We start from the raw sequence: 10,908 nt of genomic DNA on the forward strand, positions 1-10,908 counted from the left end.
GGGTGGTTCACAGGAAGAAACTGACGGTGGCCAAGGTACACGACCTTTCGACATTTTTTCAAAAATACACAGTCAAGGTCTTCATAACAATGTGTGCATGCATTATATCCCTTGTTTGACTAGCCTGAAAGATTACTCAGAGCTGGCCAATCATTGATTGTTACAAACAGCAATGCTCGCAGGTCAAAGTGCTCTTGTTTGTACTCATCCCACACGCGAACTCCTGGTTTGCTCCATAAAAGTTGAAGTTCCTCAACTAATGGCCTTAGGTAGACATCTATGTCATTGCCAGGTTGCTTCGGTCCTTACATAAGCACCGGCATCATAATAACCTTCCGCTTCATGCATAGCCATGGAGGAAGGTTGTAGATACATAGAGTAACTGGCCAAGTGCTGTGACTACTGCTCTGCTCACCGAAAGGATTCATACCATCTGTACTTAAGGCGAACCGTAAGTTTCTAGCATCATTTGCAAAATCTGGGAATTCTCTGTCTATCGCTCTCCACTGGGATCCATCGGCAGGGTGTCTCAGCATATTGTCTATCTTACGGTCTTCTTTATGCCACCGCAACAACTTTGCATTGTCCTTATTTCTTAACAGACATTTTAATCGTGGTATTATAGGAGCATACCACATAACCTTGGCTGGAATTTTCTTCCTATGACGTTCTTCACCCTCAACATCGCCAGGATCATCTCGTCTAATCTTATACCGTGATGCCTTACATACTGGACATGCATCCAAATTCTCGTATTCCTCCCCACGGTAGAGGATGCAGTCATTAGGACATGCGTGTATCTTCTGGATTTCTAATCCCAAAGGGCAGGCAACCTATTTTGCTTCATACGTAGTGGTGGGCAATTCGTTGCCTTTCGGAAGCATCTTTTTTATGATCTTCAATAACTGCCCAAATGCCTTGTCAGATGTACCATTCTTTGCCTTCCATTGCAGCAATTCTAGTGTGGTACCCAGCTTTTTTTGCCCCTCTTCAGCGGTGGGATATAGCGATTTCCTATGGTCCTCTAGCATGCGCTCGAACTTGGCTTTCTCTTTATCACTTTCACATTCTCTTTGTGCATCACGGATGGCATCACCAAAAGCATCATCGCCTCGATCATCTTCTGCCGCCACCTCTTCTTCATTATCTCCCCCCATTGCAACATCATTGAAGCCACCGTACTGAGCAATAATATTGGCATGGTCCAATTCTTCTTCTTCTTCACCTTCATCCATTATAATCCCGCTTTCTCCATGTTTGGTCCAACAAATATAGTTTGGTACGAAACCAGACTTTAATAAGTGTGAATGAAGAGTTCTTGAGTTAGAATATTCCGTCAAATTCTTGCACACGGCACATAGACAGCACATGAAATCGTCCCTCTTATTTGACTCGGCCACACTTAAGAAATAGTGCACGCCATTAATGAACTCTTCGGAGGGCCGATCGGCATTATACATCCAATTACGTGTTACCATCTGCATTAAAGATAACATATATATTATGAAAACCATGCACACATATAGTTTCTCATCTTATTGCACAACATGTCTAAGATACATAGTTGATTAATTTAGAAAAGCTTGGCTACAACAAATACAATCGCAACTAGCATTAAAAAAACAAAACTAAAATGCACTTAAGCAACATAATTAGTTCGCGTCCGATCCCAACTATAATAGATAGATCATTCGCTTGATCAACATCATTGAACTCCTTTCGTCGGCTCACTGCCTCACCACCTTCAGCCTCAACAACCTGTGCAAAAGATTTCTTAATGTGTTCAATGTATTCTTCCTCCCAGTACCAACCTGTACATCCGCCGGTACCGTCCCACTGAAATTAAAAGAGAGAATCAAAAGATTAATTAATATCATTTAAAAAAATATGCACATATATAAGCAAATGTCTGGAAATAACTCACATTACGATCTGGACACTTGTAGAATATACGACACTTGTTTACTCCCTCTTTCGACACTTTGTACTCCATCAAAATCTTCTGCCCACACTTGCCACAAGTAATGAGAGAGAGTTCCGGACGGTATCGCTTTTGAACCCGTTGAGAGACTGAAGACCCGGTCACGGTTGCCATCTACTATCCATACTCAATTTTTAAACAATTATAAATTCCACATTTACTAGTAAACATGTATGATACAATGGACATTATATGTAGTAATAAAAATAAATCAAGTGATATTAACAAACCAATTAATTTGAACTATCCTACTTTCTATGATCATAAAAATATACTATAATTCATTCTTGCAAAATACATTAAAACTAGGTCAACCATGAAATATGATATATATATATATATATGGATACTAATTCATGTGAATGATTCAAAATAACAAAGTGGATTTGAGCTAAAAAATAATGGGAACATCACAAGCCAAAAACAACATGAAAAAGACAAGAAAGGCTGAAGTTAGTCACCTCCAAGCACGAAGAGACGATGACGGAGTCGAAGAAGATCAACGATGGGCGTTGGAGATGAAGAACAAATGAAGAACAAGCAAGAAGAAGCTCCAAGAACAACAATGGTGCTCTCGGTTTCAAATGGGCAGAGGGGAGGAGGGAGCCGGCCTATAAACCGGACCTTTAGCACCGGTTCAGGGCAAAAACCGGTGCTAAAGGGTTACCTTTTAGCACCGGTTTGTAACACAAACCGGTGCTAAATGGTTTGCCTCGGCCCGTGGCTCTGGCCGGTGCTAAAGGGACCCCTTTAGCACCGGTTTGTAACACGAACCGGTGCTAAAGGGTCTCTGCCCCGACAGCACATGTCAGTAGCCGTTGGGCAGGACCCTTTAGCACCGGTTCGTGACACAAACCGGTGCTAAAGGGGTCTTTAACCCCGGGCCGCAAAAAGGCCGAGGTTTTTGGCCATTTTAGGCATCGACCAATGCCTCATTCTGTAGTAGTGACTCATGCGCTCATCCACTTAACTCAAATGCTGGCATATCCCAAACAGCAGTAATGCCACACGCACACACGCGCGCGCGCACACACACACTCATCTGCCTCTCCGATTTACAACAATGAGCCACTGCATATCGGAGACTGCTGTATGGAAACCTCACTAACCACATTGATTTCCATATGTCTATAAGGGACACTATTGATGCACAACCAGCAAAGAATGAGATGAAGACAAGTTCTCTACCAAGTCATGTTTCTAAGACATGATTCGTGCTCCTTTAGGATTTGCAATGGGAATTTAGTTGCATTGATCTTGATGCAATGAGGTCCTCACGATGGGGCATCTGGGTGCCTACCGTTATGAAAAAAAAAAAAGCTTCAAAGGAGCACCCCATCCACCGCCCGTGCCTTGGCCACCATGTGAACCTGTGTGAAGGCCACCATGTCCCTTAAGTTCCCTTGGTCCTAGTAGACCACATGGTAGTTATGTGGATGATAGAATTCAGGATGCAAGAGAAATCAACTGCTAGCTCCATTAATTGAATACCATGTGAGCAAAATGTGCTAGCAGCGTGGAGACCAGATGAACGAGTACATCGACAACAACAATGAAGTTAGAACTGATTGAGCACATCCAATTCCAGATGCTTCCCATACCTAGAAGGGACACTACATGGATGAACAGATAGTACCCATACCTAGAAAGGACAATACATGGATGAACAGATAGTAAGATCAGGACCATATATAGCATGTTGCACAGTGCTCTTCTGAGAGATATAGATCCGAATAGCAAACAAAGATAGGGGTTGTTAATTAGAATCAAAGGAACCAACATGATAGGAAAGCAATGGATGTGGATGATGATTTCATCTGTCTAACAATGGCACGTATATAGACCAGATCGATGTGAAGACGGGTTGATATGGGAGACCATGGAGCCCCCTGCAGATGCACATTAATGAGTTAACTTCGATCTGGCAGTACATTATGAATTTTATATATTGATTGTCTCATGATCTGTGTATATGCATGTTAATGTCATCATCAGGGCCCATTTGGTAGGGATAATCCAGATTCTCGTAGAAACACTTTGGATCCGGATTATCTCAAGAAAAATTTCAGACGATGCAGAATCACTTTATGAAATCGTTTGGTTGGTAGGCTAGATTCTCATTCGAGAAAACTGTGTTTTTTCATAAAAATTATATAAGTAAAAATATGTTTTCAAAAAAAATCAGAATTTTTTGTGGGCAAAGAATAACTTGAATACAATCCATTTTTTTTATACGAGGGATCTTCTCCCATTTCCATTACTTCCAACGGAATACAGTTTAGTACATAGAGTTTAGAGAGAGACAGCTTCCAGACCGACCACTTACTACCAACCAAAGTTTACGAAACCAAACTAAATGCTCCATTTTAATTTGTTGCACTTAAAAAGGATATGTAGAAAAAATATAGTCGCTAATACATGGGAGAGACTCAGAAACAAAATCTGTGAAACCAGATCTGAGCCGTTTCTCTTGCTCACGCAGAAAAACGTGGAACCACTGCACAAATGATTCACGCTTAGGCCGTTTGGTGCCGTTTCTTCCGTTCCGAATCGGAATCAGAACCGTTTATGTTGTCCAAACAGGGTCTTAGTCTCATCTATTGTGATATATTATATAACTAATGGCCCAATACTGTTTATGTTTTGAACAACTCTGACATGTACATTGACAACGTTAATATGTGGGCTGGCTTAATTATTGTGCCCTCTTTTGTCTCCGTTAAAGACCGCAGCAGCCCAAGCCCAGACAGGTTCACTAACTATTTTGATCCCAAGTGCTCATGGAATAGTATTTTCCCGTTGGTAATATGATGCTAGGTAGCAAAATGACACATGGAAATTAGTAATCCCCTTCTATCGGTTCTACGTAAAATACATACAAATTAAAGGAACTTATTTTCCATGTGTGCCTACATAATTTCTGATCTGTGTGATTTTGTGATTACCGACAGGGAATACAAAATTTTCCTATTCGTTCGTCAATAGTCATCAAAATAATCCACCACCGTCACGGATACACCCATTCTCAGTAGTGTGAGCAACAGTATGATCGCGGGGCATTGGTCCCCTGTTCCAAAGCTAGCATGCTTTGGGCTACCATGGTTCAATGCATGCTCGCTCACTGATCCCAGAAGAATGGTTTTTAGCAGTTGAATGGCTGCACTAGAGATGTGCTAGAATGTGCACGAACTGCACAGATTTCCTAATGTCTCCCATCCTTAGAAGAGGCACTACTCGTGATGCATATATAACTGGAGAACGTGTGACCCAGACTGCCCATGTTGCGCTCCTACTACCAAGCCTCACGACCAAAGAGCTACCAGCCTTGCTGGCCTTGAGATGTGGAGAGGCAGGTGTGGCCACATATATAGGAATATATAGCGTGGAAGAGTGGTAAATGTGAATTGATGTAAAGGGGGAGTGTACGTTGAGATGGGAGAACAAGGAACCCATCCACTAGTACTTGTGCATTTCTGAACTTGATTACGAAAATACATTATTATGAGTCTGTCGAATAAAATATTAATCTTATACTCTTATGAAGCTAAACCCCACTAGAGAATTCTCTCAACATGCAAGCTATCCACATCAACAATCTACTAGAACTTGCAATTATAGCCAACTAGCACATATAATTATGATAGTTATATCTTCATCCACTAATATGCATTTAGTTGGCCAGCCAAACCATTCACTAAAATTAATTTAAGATAGTTTCATCCATATAACTATAAATATAAATAGTCTAATTTCTTTCTAGATTATGTGGAATCCCCGCAGCAACGCGCGGGGTATTCTCCTAGTTACTTTGATATGTGAGTCCTCCACAGTCAATGAGGCAGTGCTTAGCAATTCCAGTCCCCTCTACTGAATTAGGTATATATATTTTGTCTCTACGGTTACTGCGTCAACTTTCGCCTATCACTTTCACCGAAGCAGTTGTTAGAGACAGTTCAGAAATTTGCAATGCGAAATCAAACTCAAGGATATGTTAGAAACATAGCTCAATTTTCGCCCAAGCCAAACATTGCTATAATTGATTTTATATAGTAGCTTGAGTAAATGACATTATGGGGAAATGTGGCAAGAGTTCTTCTCATTGAAAATTTTGCACTCTAGGTCAGATTTACATTTAGATATATGCCAAAGAAAATTTCTTCCCATTGAAAATTATGCAATCTAAATCAGCTTATATTTCGATATACGCCAAACGGAGAGGTGTCTTTATTTGTCTTCTCTGCTTTTCTAGCTTGTTCCTCAGTAGGATGCGCCCATCCTACTATCACTTTGTGATACCTCAGCCCTGCTTGTCTCGTCCTGAATCCGTGGTCGGTGGTTCAACAGCGAATCTGTACTGCTGAGGTTCAACTGGCTGGTCAAGTTTTAGCTACACCCACTAGTACAGAAATAATTTTTAGCAATGGCGCCCTTTTTTATCAGAGGCGCTTGAACTAGCATGCCACCTCTTGGAGCACTGTAGCTTCATGACCACCTCCTCAAGGACAGTTCTATTAAGAAATCCGCCTCTAAAAATGTGTTTATTTTTAGAGGTGGTTCCATTAAGAGAACTATCTATGAAAATGCTATTTTCAAGGATAGTTGTTTATGTCAACCGTCTCTGAAGGTGATTTTATTAATGCAACCATCTCTGAAAATCAATTTTTAAGGACAGAGGTTCCAAATATATAAATTATGTCTCACATTTTGAATTTCAAATTTTTGAATTTTGAAAATGACCTTGGGTGAAGAAATATCCTATATGAAAGTTGTAATAATGCTCGAAGAGATCTAAAAATTTGTAGTTGAAATTTTTCTCATTTAATGTTTACGAGGTACAATATTGATTACAAGTTTTGTACATATTAGTATAAATAGAAAGCTTCGTAGAACTAGTCATATGCGACTATGTGATGCAGTGGTAGGGGTGGATCGCATGGAGTGAGAGGTTATATGTTCAAATCCTAGCAAAGCAAGAAATATGGTGCAATTGTTGCTCTTGTCTTAAGAGAACCATCTCTGAAAATCAATTTTCAAAGGTGGTTTATTTTGACAATTGGTGCATGGTACTGTTACGGTTATTCAAACTACCTTTGAAAATCGATTTTAACCGCCTCTATAAATCTTTTATGTACTAGTGACTGCTACTGTGTTAGTTTTTGCCCTATCACCTAAAATGAAATTTGGAACTTAAAATCAAATTTGGGACAGTTCTGAAGTTTCCAACTTGAAACCAAACTCAAGGAGATGGAATCATTTTTGCCCCCAAGCCGAACATTGTGATCCATTGATTCCACATAGGAGCTTGAGTAAATTAAGGACATTTTGGGGAAGTTTGGGCATTATTACGTACTCCCGTTGCAAATTATGCACTCTAGATCAGCTGTACAATTAGCAACATATGACACATGTCCATTACATTTGCATGGGAGAGAGTATAATGAGGAGTCTCTGTATGCTGTCCTTCGCCTGTTCCTGAGTCAGACCAACAACTCAGCCGTGCCCCAGCCTGCTACGCTCGATCCTGGGCGGAGGTTCCTTGCGCCTCTACACTACTCGGGTTTTCCTGGCGCACTGGTAACACAAGCTCGTGTCCATCATCCATGCCCTGACCATTATGTGCACCTTGTTGTGTCTGGCCTTCCAATGTCACTAGACCTAGTCCACACTATGGACGTCGGACTTGAGGAAGCCAGGGGATTGAATTGCTAGCTGCACGCAAAACTAGCTGTGCTTACAGTGCTTGTACTTTCACCGAGAGGACACGAGGCACTGCATCAACTATGGTTACGAAATTGGAATAGAACGGAGGGCAGTCAATTCCAGATGCTTCCCATGCGTAGAAAGGGACACTACGTACGTGCACAACCGCCATGGTACCGCACACATGTGTGTAGCTAGGCAGACAACTACAAAAGATCCAGTGCAGCCCCAAGTAGATGGTAATCTGAGGAGCAAACAATTAATGCATGCTAGTTATACAAGATGTGGATGAGGATTGTCTGTCTAATAAGGATTGTCTGCCTAATAATAGGGATATATAACATAGAGATCAAATGTGAAGGGGAAGTCTATATATGGGAAACCATGTGGGGCTCCACTGGCCACTTGCACATTTCTCTGCAAACCTCTCATGTGCTGACTGCGCATGGTGCATAATGTGTACAACAATGTTTGGTACATGTTTTGGTTGGTCTATCTATGTAAGCTAGTTGTACGTCACTGTGAAAAATAATTTTTTGTTGACACTTCTCATTTGTAGATAGGCACTTGGTACTTATACCATACACTCCACTCTTTATCCCTTATCGTCATCCGTTGTTACTCAGGTCGTGTTTTTATTCAATATAAAATACCAATTCTTTAAAAAAAATTGCTTGAGTGTGTGTTGCGTGTTAGTTTAACATATGACAGCTGAGCTCAAGTGCCAGCTGAGCAGAGCTGCTCCCTGCTCAGCGCAGCTGACAGCTCGCTAGGCATTTTGAGGTGTAGCAAGCCTAGTGCATGATGCGGAAGTGGCGGTGCCCCGGTGCGGATTAGTTCTTCGTTGTTGTTATGTCATTCCCTACATACGGGTTGCGACATCAACCCACTCATGCTTGCAACAATTCTTGCATCATCACGACCACCACTAGTAATTATAAGGCTCAATGCCACACCACTAAAATCACCAATATCAATATTCACTTACTAGACATCATGCTGTTTTGTCGAATTCGCCGAACAGTTCCTGCTGTCTTGATGTTAACCCTGATACTATGTTGAGCTTTTTACCTATGTGCCATTATAAAAGTTCAAAATAACTTGTGTACCATTGAAGTTTTAAAAAGCTCATCAGTACCCTTGTATAAAATTTTCTTTCCCTAGGTGCCACTTTGGTCAATTTTGCTTGTAACATCAGGTAACGGCCAGCGGAAAAGAGATTTTGCCTTCAGTTATAAAATGCATCAAAATTTTCATTCTTTCCTTAGGTCCACTATATTCCTATGATTAAAAAATCACCCTTTTCTATGTACCATTATGATTCAAAATTTTATCATGATTTTTGTCATAATGGTACAGAGAAAAGGGTGATTGTTTTGAATCATACGAATATAATGACACCTAATTAAGGGAAGAATGAAAATTTTGATGCATTTTATAACCTAGGGTAAAATCATCTTTTCCGTTGGCCGTTGCCTGCTGTTACAAGCAAAAAATTGATCGAAGTGGCACCTGGGGAAAGAAAAATTTCATACAAGGGTACTGAGGAGCTTTTTCAAACATCAATGGTATACAAGTCATTTTGAATTTTTATAATGGCACACGGGTAAAAAGCTCTACTATGTTAGGAAGCACCTGATTCTGATGCGTTCATCATGTTCCCGTTCTTGCATAGTTGATGGTTTCATGTGCGGCAATAGAGACTTCACAAGTGTTTTCATCACAATGGCCATCATGGTCACCTGACATGGCTATATTCTAACGCTGCCAGGGCTCTACGAGGCTGCAACGCACATTCGCCAACTAATAGCTCCTGTTGGAATCTGAAGCAGTGAAACGGTGACAACACTCGATTTGCGATCAGCAAACTAAATTCCAGATGCCTCACACTCTTAGAATAGACACTATCATGCATGACTGGGGAGACTGCGACTCAGATCACCGTACCAGTGCTACCTCTGCTGAAGGCCACACTATACTCATGCAGGATGCCAAACCATGTGTTGGCCAAATACATATGACTTGGGTTGTTTATTGGTCTAACAAGGGTATATATTGAGCAGAAGTGAAGACCGATTGAGATATATTTAGGAGACCCTGGGCCCATCCATGTGGACATTTATTTGCTGCTAAGCTCTCATATACTACACCGACTGCCTCTGTGCACCATCAGAGAGAGAACAATTAATTATTGCGCCAAGAAGGGACAGTTACTACAGGAAACTCGCGCTTTGCCGAGCGTCCGACCCTTTGCCGAGTGCCAGGGGACAGGCACTCGGCAAAGACTGGCCTTTGCCGAGTGCCACGTCAGACACTCGGTAAAGACCTTCTTTGCTGAGTGTTTTTTGGCACTCAGCAAAGAACCCTCTTTGCCGAGTGTTTTTTTTTAACACTCAGCAAAAACCTTCTTTGCCGAGTGCCAAAAAAACTCTCAACAAAAAAAATTTCAAATCAAAATTTGAAGCCCTAAACAATTTCAAATCAAAAAGTTTTGAACTACAAAGTTGTATAACTTCTCAAGATCGATAATATTTATTTTGGACATTTCTTCATTTGACAAAACAAAAATAAATTTGTTCACAAATTTTACACATCTCTCTTATAGAGAGATATATAAGATTTGTGAAAAATGTTAGAATTACCATGTAAAATGAGAAAATGACCAAACAACAAAAATAAACTTTGAAGATCTTGACAAGTTATGAAATTTTATAGTTGACAACTTTTTTATTTGAGTTTATCTTGTCATTCCAAACTACGTCTTTATTTGAAAATTTTTTATTTTGATTTTCTGAAATTACCTCAGATGAAAAAACTTCCTAAATAAACTTTGTAGGTCTTAAAAGTTATGAAACTTTGTAGTTGATAACTTTTTGATTTGAAATCATCTTGTCATGCAAAAACTACGTTTAAATTTCTCAAATTTGAAATTCAAATTTTGTAAACGACCTCGGATGGACAAACTCCCTAAATGAAAACTATAGATCTCAAAAAGTTATGAAACTTTGTAGTTGACAACTTTTTAATTTGAAATCGTTTAGAGCCTCAAATAATCAATTTACATGTAATTTGGTATAATATATGAGGAACCAAAACGGAATATAAACACAAGTAATGGTGTAATGCAGTGGATAAGGAGTAAGATGCTTGTGAGAGAGATCCTAGGTTCAAATCTTGGCTGCGGCAAAGTTTGGAATTTTGTTGGAAAACGCTAAAAAAAAGTGGGG

Source organism: Sorghum bicolor, chromosome 8 (assembly GCF_000003195.3).
Source record: "Sorghum bicolor cultivar BTx623 chromosome 8, Sorghum_bicolor_NCBIv3, whole genome shotgun sequence".
NCBI classification, from domain to species: domain Eukaryota; kingdom Viridiplantae; phylum Streptophyta; class Magnoliopsida; order Poales; family Poaceae; genus Sorghum; species Sorghum bicolor.